A 14,954-nucleotide genomic window follows, 5' to 3' on the forward strand; every position below is an offset into this window, starting at 1 on the left:
ATTTATTATATTATAAATGTTTTGGATCATGGAAAGATGCATGTGATATGTGTTGTATTCTTTCTATGCCTATGTTGTAAGGTGTTCCTAGAGTAGTTTGGGTTGACCCCATACTTTTATAAATTTTTAGGTAGCTAGTGATATTGGCCGGTGATAATCAGGAGGCTTGGGACGACGCTAGGAGGGTCATAAAATTTTCTCAAGGTTCCCTTTTGGGATACTAGCTGAAGACATTTATTATTTACTCATTTATTTGATTAAACATTTTATTAAGTTATAAACTTTGATTATTGAGACTAGTTGACAGTTTGTTTTGAATTCATTAAGTTAAATGCATGATTAGTTTACACAATTCTAGTTGTGTGTGTGTGTGTGTGTGTGTGTGTGTGTGTGTGTGTTTATGAACTGTAGTCCACCCAAGGCTTAAATCAGTTTTCAAATATGTATCCTTTGCAAAATAACCTTTTTAGAAGTTTTAAAAAAATCCCTAAAATTTTGGTTTAAAAATTGGGTGTTATATTTATGGAATTCACGGTGCATGTTGTTAACTTTAAGCGATATGAGATTTTATTTTATCATGTATTTTTACTTGTATATATATAAGCATTTAGAGTGTGATTTTTGTCAAGAGTTTCTTGTTGGTGGTTATGAAATTTCTAAAATATTTATAGAATTCTTGAAAGATTTGTTAAAATCACGAAGCTTCGCATGAGGTGATGGAAGGTTCTTTTTTAATGTGAGAATTTTGCCAACATTAAAAGTGATGTTTTGTTTCTTAAAATCTTTTATGTGTAACCGAGAGCTATTTTCGCATAACTTAGGGTCCTTGTGGTCCCCAAACCTCTTCCTCCCCAATAAAAATTTTGGTGACTATTTTTGGCAAATATTTTTTATGAAACACACATCATCAATGACAATTTCAACCAATCCTTTAAGTTTTTTTGGTAAGGTCATTTTTCATAGGTGAATCAAGTGCAAAAACAAGTCACAAATATATGTTTAAGTGATGGTTAGAGAAAGGAAAAATGAGATCCATACATATTTTATGAGGAAGGCCTCACGAAGTCCACATAAAATATGTCATGTCATTGCAAATATGCTTTTTATATGTAGTTTTCCTAAGAAATATGAGAATTTTCTTTAAAATTGTGCATTTTTGTATAAGCATAGCATAAAAGTAAAGCTAGGGTTTCATAAAAAATAGGATTTTTATGGCCTCCAACAAATGAAAAATTATAAACATTTTTCAAGGCCAAGCATTGATGTTGAGAAGATCGATAGAAAATCATCGACGTTGAGTTTTTTTGATAAGTATATCTTGTGGTATGGGTTGGTTAGGAAATGGAAGTTTGCAAGGTGTTCATTAGTGTTGCAATTAATCATGTGAAAGCTCATTCTCGTCATAGAGAACATGAATGATGATGTAGAATTGATGGGGGTCTCTAACTTTAACGAATTGTGATAGTCAGATAGATGTGTTAGATGGTGATGATGTAGAATTAATGCTATACTGTATTTTCTTTCTATTAACATAGAGTTGACATATCTCACAAGTCAATGTTTGATCACATGGTATGGGTGGGATAAAAATAATTAGGAGACCACCATAGTGTTTTCTCTCTATCAAAGATATAATGATATGCAACATTCTTGAGGCCCAAGAGATTGAGGTACCTTTGCACATACTCTGTTTTCTCCCCATCAAAGAGGTAGTGAGAAGCAACATTCTTGTAAAAGAATAAAATAAATGCGATGTGTGAATGACTTTATTTTGTTAAAGAATGGAATGAATGTAATATATTACCATTCATTCATTTTGTGAAAGAATAACATGAATGTAATGTATAAGAGAATTCATTTTATGAAATAATAAAATGAATATAATGTATGAGTGACTTTATTTAATGAAAGAATGAAATGAATACACTATATGAATAACTTTATTTTGTGAAAGAATGCAATGCATGAGAAACATTATTTTGTGAAAGAATAGAATGAATGCAATGTATGAGCAACTTCATTTTGTAAAAAACAATCAATATTTGCGAGTATGAGGAAGTCCACATAAAATATATGATAGATAAATTCCTAGTTTGAAATGAAGTTTGAAGCGTGTTTGAATTGAAGATTAAATTGTGTAATAACAGAGAAATTTTTAGTTTGAAATGTGTTTGAATTGAAGATTAAATTGTGTGAATTTTCTTCAAATATGCAAATTCTCATGTATACATGCGAGTTTCCTTTAAAATAAGTGAATTTCCTCTTTATCTATAAAATTTTGCAAAAATATGTGAAATTTGCACATACATAGAACATATCACATACATACAAAACATGTGAATATCTCCTAAATTTGTGAATTTCCAACTAAATATGCATATTCACATGTAACTGAATTTTCTCCTTATATGCAAAATTTTCCAAAAGGATAAAAAATTCACACATATATAAAATAGATCTCACGTATACAAGACATGCAACTTTTTTCTAAATTTATGAATTTCTAACTAAATATGTGAATTTTTATGCAAATTTATACATATACATGCAAATTTTTTATACAAATTTACATGTATACAAGCAAATTTTCTATTCAAATTTGCATATATATATGCAAATTTTCTACTTGTGTGTAAAATTTCATCAAATATGCGATATTTTTGCTTTAAATTTCACTATTACAGAATAAATTTGTTTGTTTAACAATAAAAAAATATACATAATACATCCTCACTAACAACCAAACAAAAACACTACAATGCTATTAACTGCTCATATCTACAAAAAAAGGAAACAACAATAATCGCCGAAATGGAGTGAAAAACTAATCGCAGCGATGAGCAGTAGAATGAAGCATTTTTTTTTTCACATGAATCATTGCAAGGGTACAAAGGAAAATAGTTTGCGTTCTAGAGGAAAAAGGGTCGCCTATATATACAGGTAAATTTGTATGCTAAAATAAAATTTTGCATCACTATAAGTTGACATCATGCGAAAAGTCCATGAATTCTGCATAGAAAGGCAGAATTTCACAACCATCAATGTGAAACTCTTGATAAAATTCGCAAATAAAGGATTTTCGCAAGTAGTGTCACAATATTCGTACTATTTGTGCAAAATTTGTGATTTCAACAGAAACATTGTACACATTTTATTTTTAGTGAAATATAACGAGATCAGAAGAGCATTGTGACATAACGCACAAAAATTAGGAGATCCGCTCGTTCTAAGGGCAAAAAGGTCCTAAAAAGTTGAGAACTTGCGAAATTGGTCATCGGGTGGATTTTAAAATTTGTGGGGTTTTGGGAAAACATGTCAAAATTGTCATACCGTACAATAATTTTTTGTAAAAAAAAGTGGCACACGGATGAAGACATTCACAAATAAAGTACGATATTCATATATTTGGAGGAAATTCATATATTTAGGAGAAAATTAGCATATTCTCATATTTAAAAAATATTTGCATATTTAGAATAAAATTTACATATTTAGGAGAAAATTCATAAATTCGCATGTTTGTGTATTAAAGAGGAAGTTCACATCATTTAGATCAGAGTTGTTAAACACATCCTCCAAAGGTAGTGATTGAATGTTTCAGCTTTACATACAATATGATAGTTGCTTGATGGATGCATTTTTAATTTTTATTATTACATATTTATACAGTTTGAACATGTTAACAGGGTAATACACAATTCCTTACATGATCAGTGTTTAGTATTTACTATAACGACGAAACAGGTTAATTGAACAGAAAATGACCATACTATACACGAAAAAATACCTTTCAATTTGAATAGATAGCAGGTATGAATGATATTGAGTCTTGAATTTGAATCCTTCTTATACCTAACCTGATTTTCAGGAATAAGTGGCATGCACATCTCCCATATTTTGACCTGTAACTAAAATTTACCCTTTTTCTTTTCTCATTCTTTATGCCAAACTCTTTTATTTGCCTTTTTTAATGTAAAACCTTTTAAATCATGTATTCATTGGTTAATGATTGTTTGCCATTAGGGTTGGGAAGTGCCATAAGCTATCCGTGTCATGCTTAGCTTGCAAAGAGCTTGTTGGAACTCGTAAAATAAGCTCGGCAAGTCGAACAGGTGTTTAGTTTGGCTCAACCTATACAAGTTTGTTAAGTAGTAATAAATATATTTTAGATATATTTTATATCATATAACACAATGTTGTCAGAGCCGATTCAGCTTATTTGGTATTGATTTTTTGCAGATACAATAAATAGCAACACTAATACAACGTGCAGTCAAGGTTCGATTCCCTTGGGCGTCGCTCCTCTGTGCAAGCCAACATGTAGCATAGGCCCCATGGGGCAGGGGTCCTAGCCTTGGAGTTTTACACTGCCCGCATGATGATCGAGGTATGGCAGGCTGAGCCAGCGTGACCATGTGTGGTTTCTTCGTGTTATAAATAAAAAAATTATTGCTGAAACAATCAGTTTTTTTTATGTAAATGAGGCAGTTTAGCTTGCTCATAGTTCAAATCCTATTAATTTCAAAATTTGAAGCTATACAATTTTTTTTAATGAGCCAGCTCAAACTTGTCCTGAACTTGAACTCAGCTCGACACTCCACAAAAAATGAGAAAAACTTGTTTAAAAGTTCTATTTGCCATCTCACTTATTGATAACTACGTTATGGGTGGGGCTGGTAAACAAGCTTGAAGTGTTGGCTCATTCATGTGGCAAGCCAAGCCGAGATCGAGCTCATAATCAGCTAGAGTTAAACAAGCCGAGTTCTGGCTTGTTTATAGAACAAATACATTATTTTAGAGCAGAAAGAAATAGGATTATAAAAAAATTGCATGTAAAATATATCAAAAATACATTTCTTACTACCTAACGAGCTTATACATGTCGAGCTGAGCTGAGTACCTACTGTTCATATTTTATGAGTTTGAACTAGATCTTTACTAGGGAAGCAACCATACTGGATGCAAATCATTCAATACAGTCCACGACAATGGACTGCGTGTTACAAGTGGAAAAGTGCAGAGAGTGTTTGGTGGTTTCGCCGCCTTCTCGTCTGCCTCGATTTTCATCTCATGAGATTAACGATGAAAGACGTGAAACAGATTGTGGTTGGGTTTCTTTGCTTTGGAATTTTCGTTTTGCTCATCAATTTGAGCACCAACAAACCACCATTTGATCCTGAGGGTCTTCCTCTTCAGGTACTATTATACCCATTTCTTCTTGTTTTGGTGATATAATGTCATGAATGGTATTGGGTGTAGCTTTTTTCTGTTTTTTTTTTTCTAATTCTTTTCCCTCTAAGGTTCACTCTTTGTTGAATCTTGATCACCCATTTTCTCTTTTTCTGTAAAAATGTTGAAGGAGAAGAGTGTGAATTCAACCAATGTGGTGGGTGATGGTCTTGTGGTGAAGAAGTCGAGTAGGGAGAGGCTGCTTCGGTTATGGGGTCAGCCTGGACCCTTACTAGAGCCTTGTCGGGAAAAGCATTTGAGGGGTAACTTACTTTGGACCTATTTTTCTGGGAAAATGGGTTGGATGCTTGTTATCTTTGATTCTATGAGTTTGGGTTTTGGTTACAGAACTTGATGTAGAGCTTGATAAGGCAATTGGGCAATGCATATTCTTTTGGTTTTTCCTTTGCATACTTCCTTTTGAATGATTGATTCAGTCTGTTGTTTCATTTTATGAGTTCTGTTGGTTTTCCTTTTAATTACTTGATTATGTGAATCCGCTGTCTTCTTCTTTTTGCTTTTTTTTTTTTCTTTTGCTTACTTTGTTGAATGGACCATTTGGTTCTTATTCTGATTTAGTGAGTTAAGCAGACTCATAGTTTTTTCTTTTTCTTTTTTGATGAATGAAACAGACCAATAGTTGTTTCAAGGTCAAGTCTCATTTGCATTGCTAAAACTTTGCACTAGAGGATCCTCAGTTTTTCCCCCATAGGCCGATATAACTGAAGAAAAGGATTGCAAGCTGTTGTCCATAAATGCCATGATTGGAAGTGTGAGTGGATTCTAAGTTTGGACTAGAATTGCATATGAGAGAGAGAGAGAGAGAGAGAAAGAGAGGGCTAGAATTTTCATAAAATGAATTGAGATGGTAAAACGTTTTCGGTGGGAGGTAAAATTTGGGTCATTTTTTATTTTTTCAAAGAACGTAGTTAGAACAACTGGAATTTGCTTAAGAAATTTGCACAATAATCTCTATGAATGTTGCTAAAACAGATTTCTTTGGACAAAAGATAGTGGGATTTAATGCTCTGATATTTGAAAAACATAAAGGAATAGAAAAAGTTCTCCTTTAAATGCATTACATCCATCTCTTACCATCTATGAGGCTCTTTGAGATTTGGGTTTCTTTGGTTTTGTGGAATGAGTAGCAGGCTGAGAATCATTTGTATTGATTGAATAAGCAGCAAAACCACAAAAACAATGTCCGATTTAAAGAGGAGATTTCTTTATCCAACGATCATCATTACTGATACCTTGCCTACAGCTCTACCCTTTCTTATGCCTTGCTCGCTATGTCCATTCCTGCTATCATCATGTCCAGCACTTCTTCCATCCATGCTGTTTGCTCTATTTCCTCTATTCAGTCAGAGATCCTTATCCCTCTCATCAACTTTCAAACACTTTACACAAAATGCCTCATTGTTAAGGCCTCCTTTCAGAGGTCTTTGGGTTCTTCACTTGTTTACAAAACCTTCTCATCTGATTTTCAAAATCTTCCATTTTAGCCAAAATTCTAGAGTTCTAACCGGATTAGGACTCTTTCTCAGTCTTAATCAAATCAGTACTCTATCTTTCGTTGGTATTCTGCCTATCTTTAATTAAATCTTTTAAAATCTGTCAAAAACTTGAAGTTTTAGTTGAACTAGGACTCTATTCAAAGAGTCTCAGTTGGATCAGGACTTTGACCCTGATTTCAATCTTGCGAGAATCCTTCCAACATGTCTTTATTTATCCTTTCAAATTTCAAAATTATTACACCTTTATCATAGAATTTCAAAATTTTGGGATTTTATTCTAGAGTCCTGATCGAATCAGGACTCTATTCTGAGTTCATTTTCTCACTTCATTTTCACTGGTTTTCAAAAGTTTCTTTTAAAATATCTTCATTTGCTTTTTAGAAAACAAAAAATTCTGAGAGTCCTAATCTAATTAGGACTCTATCCCTAGAGTCTCAGTGGGATCAAAACTCTGTTTGATTTAAATACTTGTTATTTTCACTATTTTCACTATTCTTTCATCTGTTTTTCAGAAAATACCAAAAAAACTAGAGTTTTGATCCGATCAGGACTCTGTCTCAAAGTCCTAATCCAGTTAGGAGTCTATTCTGAAGTTTGTTTTCACTTCCATTTTCATTCATTTCTATTTGTTTTTCAAAAATTAGGTCATTTTGCAGAGTTCTAAGTGGTTCAAGACTCTATTTCAGTGTTTCATTTGAGTTAGGACTCTAACCCTGACTGTATTTTCTGACTTATTTTACCAGTTTTGATAAAAACTTTCATCATTTGGCTTTCAAAATTTTAAAATCTCAGAGTCTTAATTGGTTCAGAAATCTAATCCAAAGTTTTAGTTCGCTTAGAATTCTGTTTTCAAAACCTTTGAATTTCATCTGTTGATTTTAACCCCTTTTCAAAGCCATTTTCAGTCTTCATTTCAAATTCTTCAAAACTTCGATGTGGGGCCCACTTAGTTGGTGTCATATCTGGAGGAGTTATGACCCAGTCAGAACTCTGTGTCATTTCAAAACTTTCAATTTCAAGTTTACTTTGAATATCTTTTAAAAAACCTCTCAATTTCAAGTTTTGAAATTGTTTTTGAAAATTCAAGTGGGGCCCACTCGAGGTGGCGCCACATTTGCAAAAGTCAGAGTTAGACTAGGGTTAGTCAGTGTCCTACTTAGGTTAAATGTCTAAGTGAGTCAAATTTTGCTTTTAAAACTTTCATTTTTACTTTTGTTTTTAACTTTGATTTTAAAACTTTAAAAATTAGGGTTTTAAAAAAAAAAATCAAATGAGGCCCGCAAGGGGTGGCGCCACATTTGGGATACTTTAGGGTTTTGATAGGGCTTATATAGGTTAGCAATTAGGGTTTGATTAGGTTAAATCCTCTCTAAAAAAATCGCCCCCCTAAAGAGCCCAATTAAAAAGGAAATGGATTTTTTTAGGACTCTTTTAGAAAACCTAGATTTTTTTATAAATAGAAGTCAAAGGGGGGTCAATCCCAAGGCTCTTTTTTTCTCCTAATTTCATGGCCTCTCTCTCCTCTCCAGCACCTCCTCCTTTCTCTATTGCAGCTGCAGTCCTCAAGGTAATTTTTTTATACTTTATTTTGTGTTTTTTTATTATTTTTATGATTTTTCAATAGATTTCACCATGAAAACCCTAGTGTTCATGGATTTAACCATGAAATCCATCCAAGAACCCCAAAATCGACCTAAGAAGATGATCTAACTCAGTTTGAGGGTGATTTTCAGGATTCTAATCCGTTAGAATCGATGAGATGTACGTTTTCTACGTTCTTAACCAATGAAACATGTGATTTACCCATTAAATGGGCTAAATCCATGTTTTCAAAGGTAAAATCAATCTCCATCATAGATTACTTGTATTTTTTTTATTTTCTTACATATTAATGTTTATTTCATATATTTCAGCATTAAGTTAAATTTTATTTTGCTGTTTAGGTATTTTTTATTGTTTTTTATTATTAAATCATGTTCTTTTTAGTGTTTTATTGGATTTTCGCATATCATGATTTTAGATCCGTAGAAATCATGCTATTGAGTATCTGAGACTTTGTTAGAATTTTTTTATTTTTTTATATACAATTTATGAATATGTCAGTGAGTCTCTGTAAAACAATCAGAGGTTTTGGGATTCGGGAACCCTGTTAAAAAAATACAAAGTCTAATCGTGATTCCTGTTGGTTAAAATCATTATTCATATTCAAGTATAACTTGTAGTTAAATTATTTTTGTCATAAGAGATCTGATTCAAGATCCATAAATTGTAGTAGCTTTGTATTAGATTCTATTATTTATTGTAAATTTTTCATGATTTTATGTCAATGTTTGATATTTTTCTCTTGCCAAAAAGTCAAATCAACTTTTTAGAACTCGTTACACTTATTTCAAACCCTAATTCAACTTGTGTCGATCATATCTCCCTAACTGGAGATCCGATTCATAATATGTAAAAATGAAAGTTCATTATTTACATGTCTGTTATTCACTTCTAAAATCTCAGAAATTTTTAATGTGTTCTGTTATTTTTCCTTGTATTTGAAACCAGAAGTGTTTGTTTTGATCAATTTTATATTCGATATATTCAAGTACAGATTGGCAGAACGATATCTCCCCAACCAAAGATGATTTTTCAGATCTGTAAAAAAGAGAATCTCTGTTTTTCTGTCTGTTATGGTTTTGTAAAATTTTATGAATTTACATGGTGAATTGACCTCTGATTTGGGTCTGACACAGAAACAGGTACGTGCCCATGGATAAAAATAGCATATTTTAGGGTTTTTTTACAATTTTTGTATTAAAATTATGTAAAAAATTGATATTTATATTTCCAATCTATTTTTAGGATTATAAAGAGTGTAGATGTCGATTTTTATCAATTTTGGATATCATTTGATGCTTGAATGAGTTAAATTGCAAAGCAGGGTATCCACAAGATCCCGAAACACTGCCAAAATCATGATTTTCATGATATTTTTTATTTTTTTGGGTATAAGTTCATGTTTTTTGGGTTTGTTCATGTTTAGAATCGTGCTAGGATACCTCATGTTTGATTTAGCTTCTATTTGATCCTATTTAAACCTTAAATCCTAAGTTTTTACCAAAATATCTTTATGAAAAAACCCTGATTTTAAAGCCATGGTCTTGCTATCAGAGGCAATTTGGTCATTTGACCTCAATTTCGAAGTTCCTAACTTGGATTTTCTTATTTTCAATCATATCATATCATCTTGTATTTGATTTATTTTCATTTGAATTTCAAAATTTGCATTTTACAAAATATCTTATTGAAAAACCTGATTCCAAGGCCATAGTCTTGCTATCAGGGGCATTTTGGTCATTTGGACTCCAATTGTGAATTTTTAAATCTCATTTTCATATTTTCAATGCAATTTCATCATTTATGTTTATATCAGGGAAGTATGAATTGGGTTTATATTTGGATAATATCTGATAATTTTCCAATATTTTCGGATAAATCCAGACAAACCTACATTTCTGTGCTAACATATTTTCTAGTTTTGCAGGAACATTCAAGAAGAAGACTTTTTATTTTATTTCTCTTTTATTCAATTCAATGTAAATGTCAAGTTGTAATATTTAGAATAAGAATTTACATTTTCTACTTAGGATAGGATTGCATTGCATATAGTTTAATTCTGCAAATTTCAATATCTAATGTATGATTCATGTGCATTTATTTCAAATCCACTATGGTTGACACGAATGACACATGCACAAGGTCTTAGGGAGTTGACAAACTTAGTGAAATTCGTATTCATGACCATAGTCAGAATATGAATGAGACCCAGATTTGTGATCTTCTTTTAAGCCACATTCAACCTACACTCTTAGGCTAACTTCAAAATACACTGCATTTCTCCAAAAATACAAAAAGATTTTCTCAATTATTCAAAGCAATGTCTTTCAAATCCATATTCATTCATTTCATTCAATTTGCAAATTTCAATTGTAGTTCAGAGAAATCGATTTTCTCAAAGTTTTTTAAGTCTTACTCAGAATTTGACTTTCTCAAAACTCTGAGCTTTCAAGTGGTATTTCAAATATTCCTCAAGTTCAAGTCACGATTTTCCAAGTCATAATATCTTCAGTTTTAAAGTTTGAATTCAGAGAAATCAAGTTTTTCCAAAGTTATTTGAAATTCCTCAGAAATCGATTTTCACAAAGCACTTGCATTTCTTTAGAAATGTTCTCTCAACAAGGCTCACGATTTTCAAAGTGTTATCTTTTCCAAGAATTTTCTAAGTATTTCAAATCTCAGAAGCATACATCATGTTTTCAATCTGTATTTTCAGAAATTCATAGCATATGCCTGATTCTTTGTGCATTTAGGAAATAGAACATGATTTAGATAAGTTGAACTTAGATAAGCACACTTTTGATCCTTGGTTCAATTACCCCTGGTAAAGGCGCCATAAACGGTTGAACCTCGTATCGACAAGCGAGTCCCATTCTACGAAATTTTCCCGCATTTTAAAAATAGAGGCGAGTTATTTTCAAAATCTTTTTCAAATGTCAGTTTGACTTGCAAAAGTAAAATTTTGCAACGATAACATTACCTAGGCGAGGTCATCAACCATGAAGAAAATGCCACTTTTGAAGGAAAGAGATATCTTGACCTACAAAGGATTTTTGGAATAAAATGAGGGAAAAAGGAAGGTGGGCAGGTAATTTCCACCGCAATAAAGAAAAGATTCTTGGAAAATACGAGGAAGTAACAAGACTTGAGAAAGACACATGATTTTTTGAAAAAGTAGCAGGCAAGATTAAAATAAGGTCGGAAGTTCGAGATCCAGCAGCAAGAAAAAAAAATCAACTAGAGCTTTTTTAAGAAAATAGGGAATTTCTGGAAAAATCATCCAGGGTTTGATAAAAAAGTTTGTAAAAAGGGGAAATATAAGAAAGTAAATGGAAAATAGGGAATATTGAAAATCGTCCAGTATTTTCAGAAAATCGTTGGAAAAATATGAGAAAATAAAATGAAAATGAGATGAAAAAGGAGAAATAGCTCGAATATATTCAATCACATCATGTACAAACAAGTATGCGCATACAACATTTCCTAAAAAGCTAACTCTAAATATACAAGTTTGAAATAGCTATAGGACCGTAACCCTAACTCTAAAGCTCAGATCATCTGTGTCCAATCATGCTATGCTGATATACTCGAACCGAGGCTCGATGTACGTGGCATAAAAAGAATTTTTCTGGTTCTAGGCTCTTGTTTTCCCACATACTTGAGCGTCTACCGATATACTTTAGACTATGACTCTCGGTACGTGGCAAGGGGGGATCAACCCAAATAGGTGGCCCAGTTGTGAGGCTTTGTCCCAAATTATGGTTCTGGAAGAAAGCCCAGCAACGTGGTGGCCAGGTAAAAGTAGGTGGGGTTGTTTTTAAAATATGATCAACACGCAATAAAATAGAAGGCTCTAATGACCTAAAGAAATAGAATTTTAAGAAAATTTATGAGAAGTAAACATTGTTTTCAATCAGATATTAGGTTGAGAAGAATTGTATTAGACCTAAGTCTACGTGAGCATGAATAATGCCTCCTCAATCAGTCCTACCAAACCATGCTTAGGTCTATATGAAATCCATGTCAGCTGAGTTTGATTCTAGGCTCTTAGGTTCACACATGAAAATAGAGCTGACATCATAGAACACGATTTTGACAAGTTGAATAGAGCAAAGCATAAGATTGATCAGGCGAAGACAGGTCCCATCATGGTCGCCAAACCTGTTATCATCGCAAAATTTTACTTTTGCAAGTCAAACTGACCTTTGAAAAAGTTTTTTTTGAAAATAACTCGCCTCCATTTTAAAATGCAGGATAATTCTGAAGAATGGGACTTGCCTATCGGTACGAGGTTCAATCATTCTTGGTGCCATAACCAGGGATAATCGAACCAAGGATCAATCATGTGCTTTGCTTTGCTCAACTTGTCTGAATCGATGTTCTATTTCCTAAATGCACAAAGAATCAAACATGTGTTATGGATTTCAAAAAATGCAGATTGAAAAACATGATATATGCTTCAAATATTGGAAAATACTTGAAAAAGGAAACACTTTGAAAATTGTGAATCACATTGAGAAAGTATTTTGAAGAAAAGGAAAATCGATTTCTGAAGAAATCTTGAGCTTTTGAGAAAATTGAGCTCTAAGGAAATACAAATGACTTTGAGAAAAGTTGATTTCTTTGAATTCTGAAATTAAGAAGTTATTGAAACTTGAAAAATCGATTTTAGGATTTAGAAAAGCATTTGGAAATCTCTTGAAAATCATTTTTAATGAAAAAGAAACCTTAATGTTTTGAGAAAAATAAATTTCTGAAAACATTTCAGGATAACTTTGAGAAATCAATTTTCTTGAAATTGGATTCTTGATTTGATCAAAAGAGGGGCGTGTAGCCTTGTGAAATCAGAATAGAGTTCTGATCCGAATGAAACTCTGGAATAGAGTCCTAGTCTAACTAAAACTCTAAAATTTTGGCATTTTTGAAAGATAAATAAAGGAGTTTTAAAAGGTTTTCTCAGAATTTGATAAAATGAGCTGAAAAACAAAGTTAGGGTCAGAGTCCTGATCAAACTGGGACTCTGAGACAGAGTCCTAATTTGACTAAAACTCTCAAAATTTTGAACAAATAAGGAGGTTTTAGAAGCTTTTTCGCAAAAATAGAAGAAAGCAAGGTGAAAACTGAAATAAGAATTAGAGTCCTGATCCAACTGGGACTCTAAGATAAAGGGCTAATTCAACTAGAACTTTTAAAATTTAAGGTTTTCTAGAAAACAAATGAGTGTTTTAGAAAATAGGTGAAAATAAGATAAAAATTGAAGTCAGGTTCAGAGTCCTGATCCGACTAGGACTCTGGGAAAGAGTCCTAATTCGACTAGAACTTTGAGAATTTTCGGTTTTCTGAGAAGCAAATGATGAGATTTTAAAAGGGGTTTTTGAAAACTAGTAAAAATGAAATAAGAAAATGAAATCAGGATAGAGTTCTGATTTGATTAGGTCTTTGGGGCAGAGTCCTAATTCAACTGGAACTCTAAAATTTTGGCCAAATAAAAGATTTTGAAAGGTTTTCTAAAAAAAAAAGATAAAAATAGAAGTGAAAAGTAGAGTCCTTATCCAACTGAAACTCTGGAAAAGAGTCCTAATCCGATTGAAACTCTGAGATTTTGGCCAAAATGATAGAAATGGACAAGGGATAAGACTACCTCTGATTTAAAACCTAAAATGGAATTTTGAAAAAGGTTTAAAAAGTAATAGGATAGAGTCCTGATCTGACTAGGACTCTAAAAATTTGAGGAATGGAGGAATATAGAAGTGACATCATCTAGATGGGTCTCATCTGAAAACTAAGATCAGTTAAAAATTGATTTTAAAATGAATCCAGATTATTTTGTAAAGAAAATATTTTGAAGAATATAAGATCCTTGGGGTTAACAAATGACAAAATGTCGATTTAAAACCCATGTTTTAAAATTAATTTCGAAAGAAAAGTTTTAAAATCGAATCTGGATTAAATATTTTGAAAAACCAGAGTGTTGGATCTCGAAAATGGCATGCAATGTCATGCAATGCAGTGAAATTACATGCAATGACATACAATGATGTGAGATGATATGCAATGATATACAAAAGGCAAACCCTAGATGAGGGATTTGAAATCCCGGACCCTTGACAGAGATAAAGATTTGAACATTTCTATTCGAAGGTAAGAATTGATAATTGAAATCGAGCCAAAATAGATATTAAATCTTGATTGTAAGATAAAGTATTGGAATTTAGTGCAAAGTTTGGCTCTGAATAGCCCTGGCTCGGGTGTCGACCCACTGGTCTCCTGAAGAATTTAGAGAGTGGATCCCAGTGGCAGGAGGAAAGATGTTTGTGAATGAAGATGAAAAATTTGGGGTGTTTACACCCATAGAGGATGTTCAATCAATCAGTGACTTATTATTTTGGCAGTACTTATCTTTTTTTGTTGTAGGTGTGGGACAACAATGTTGAGAGAGAACTCGCAACACCCTAAGCTGATATATCAGAATTATTTTCAACTGAAACAATCTCACTACCACCCCGCGATATCAGTGGCCGTTATCCCCTATCTCCATGACTGGAGAAGCAACCCTTCGTGCTTAACAATATCCCACAGAGCCAAAAGTACCCCGTACCCTCTCAT

This window comes from Nuphar pumila, chromosome 10 (genome assembly GCF_984573655.1).
Source record: "Nuphar pumila chromosome 10, dmNupPumi1.hap1.1, whole genome shotgun sequence".
Lineage (NCBI taxonomy): Eukaryota > Viridiplantae > Streptophyta > Magnoliopsida > Nymphaeales > Nymphaeaceae > Nuphar > Nuphar pumila.